Genomic DNA, 3,040 nt, shown 5'->3' with positions numbered 1-3,040 from the left:
CTCGCCCGCTGTCTCTTCAGCTTTCTTCTCGCAGCCCCACTCATTTTCGGGCGTGGCTCTGCGAGTTTCCTTGCCGCGGAATCGGACCGAGCATCGGTACTCGATCCCGCGTCGCTTCCTCCTTCTCTAGGTTCATTTCCTAAAGAAGCCACCTCCTGGAAAAGGTCATCTATTTTTTTGCTTTTGTTTGTACTTGTGTCCATACTTGTTCCCACGAGTACAGCGATCGCGCGATCTCACCCGGGCAGAGCCGCGATTGCCCGGGGATCGGCAGCGTACTCCCGGAGGTCGCCCGGTATCCGGGAGGCACCGTTAATGACACAGCTCCCCCTGTGCCACGCAGCCCTCAGCATGGTTGCTAGCACCTTGGCTTGGGGGGTTCCTCTTAGATGACTGTGGCCGGGAAACATCCCTGAGCGGATGCCCCGACCGCAGCCACAGCCCCACCACCAACGACAAGGTGGGAACCCATGCGGGGGGTATATATATATCCAACGAAATCTATTTACTCTGTTTTCTGTTTCTGTAGGATTTCCTTCATTCTACAGTTTTGCGTTTAATATTTTCTGAATCTTTTTTTAAAGTAGATGAGAAGATCGAAAATATCATTTATGTTGCAGCAATATGTTGCATATAATGACCAATTTTTGAAAACTTATTATTTATAACTTATTCAGGTTTTCTATATAAGTTCTATCTTTCATCTGTCAGTATAAGCATTATAAATTTTGGCGTAATTACAATTTATAAAATATTTATATATTATTCTAGGAAGATCGTTTGTAATATAATACAACCAATATAATGTACCCAAGATATTTATTGAAAATAAATTCTTATAGAATAAATTCCAATTTGATAGTTAAAACTTCAGTATACAATATAAATTTACAATATTAATTATTAATTATATAATCTAACACAAATAATGTATGTATTGAGAAGTGTGAATAATGTGAATAATGTATGACTTGAAAAGTCATTGATTTTTAAATAAAACTAATTTGGTATGAAAATGTCTGATTCTCTTAGTCGCATGTTGTGAACGCTTAGCTTCGTGACTTAATCTGATATCAAAATATTTTTTTAAAATAAGATTTATCAAGTCCAATTTATGACTAGAATCAGCTGCTTTTTCAGGCAATAAGTCCATCTTTGAAAACAAATTCAGATCAGGTAATAATTTTTGCGTGAATTATAAGCTTTTCAAGTACGTATTTCATAGAAAATAAATTTGGAGTACTTCTAATAACTTTTTCGGCAGTTTTGCACACTTTAACAACATCGTCACTTGGAGATATTAAACCTTTATTTTTATTAAAGTTAGATTTATGATTTCGGTATTTTCTTGAGGTATTCTATTATTTAATTTTATGAGTTTAGAGGTAACAGTATCGTTTTCTAATTATTCAAGACAAATTTTACATTTAACCTTTTTTTTTTTATAGATCTCACAACGAAACCAGAAATATAGGTAACAATTTCGCTATTATATTCATTCCACGTCCAACCATTACAGCCCACGTAATCATGTTCAAATGCTATACTAGCTAATTCTTCATTTATAAGATCATCTTTACATTGAAGCTCTGAATTTGCACATTTCAACAATGTAGTGTTATCTTGCTATATACAATTCGCTGTATTTGGTACAATAGAATTAACATGAGTAACAATTTTCTTATAGCTTGACCTACATTGTCGACAAGTTGGATTGTTATTAAAATCACCCATTTTTCTAATACACGAAAAGAAGGTTTCATGATCCTGAGACAATTTATAAGTCAAAAGATATGATATTAATTTATGTTCAAAAATATTACGTGCAAGTTTTAAAGCGCTTTTTATACCGATTATTAATCCCCAGAAGTCTGTTCTGCGTTTGCTCATAATAATGGGTGTAATTTTATTTGAAGCTTTGTTTTCGACAATTTTTAGATTTGTTATATAATGGATATACTCATTTATCCTGTTTTCTGTTTCTGTAAGATTTTCTATCATTATATAATTTTGCGTTGAATATGTTTCGAACTTTCTTCTTGAATTTAGAATATCGAAAGTATCATTTATGTTTTTGCAATATTTTGCAGTTGCTTCTACGTCTGCAAATTCCTCTGGAAAATTATCCTTCAGAAAGAGCAGTGCATTTGAAACTTTATTGCTGAAAATCTGTGCCGCAAGTTTTACTTTTATTTTTTTTTTTTTTTATTCTATATGGCGACGATAAATTTTGGTGGCCAAGTGTAAGTGTTCTTTTTCTTGATATTCAACAAGTTTTTCTAAATAACGCCATTCAATGTATTTACCGTTTTCGTCAATTAAAACAAACTCAGATGTCGCATTTCGAACCAACTTAATCATGTGACAAGAATCAGGTACAACAACAATATAGGATTTTGTTACCGGATGCTCAAAAAAACACTCCTCTACATTTTGTATGTTAGCTCCAAGACACTTTACCATGCCCAAGTTTGTTGCAGCACCATCGAATGTCATCGATCTGACGTCTGTTATTTCATTGTCATGTAAAACTGTTAAAATTTGATTTGTAATGTTCGCTCTTACATCAGCCGTCAAACTTCGTATAAAGTAATAAGCTACTGGAGTTTTAAAATGTCCATTCAAGCATACTATCATGTATACTAAAGCATAAGTTGCTTGTTCAGATTCGTCATTTTCCAAGCCTAAATCTACCTGTCCATGATATCTTTTACCATCCCATTTGACAGATTGTTTTATGGACATTTCATTGACTTGTAAACCAAATTGTAATTTAACACCCTTTGCAGCATTTTCGATAATCATGCTTTTTATATTATCTAAAATAGGTTTGCTAATGCCAGGACTGAAATCAATATTTGAATACCACTTTCGTATTGTTTGAGGATGAGGAAAATTCTTCAAGAAAGTATGTCTGACATAATTATATGCAGGTGTTGAATAAAATAATAATGTGCAGGAAAATTCTTTCAAGGCTGGAGGATAAAGGTTTTTTTTCTTCTTGGTTAGGAGATTGTGGATAATTTCGGCTATTATTGGA

Source organism: Odontomachus brunneus, unplaced genomic scaffold, assembly GCF_010583005.1.
Source record: "Odontomachus brunneus isolate Ranch 3 - 2012 unplaced genomic scaffold, Obru_v1 Obru_scaffold_168, whole genome shotgun sequence".
Taxonomy (NCBI): domain Eukaryota; kingdom Metazoa; phylum Arthropoda; class Insecta; order Hymenoptera; family Formicidae; genus Odontomachus; species Odontomachus brunneus.
This window is presented reverse-complemented; position numbering follows the sequence as displayed.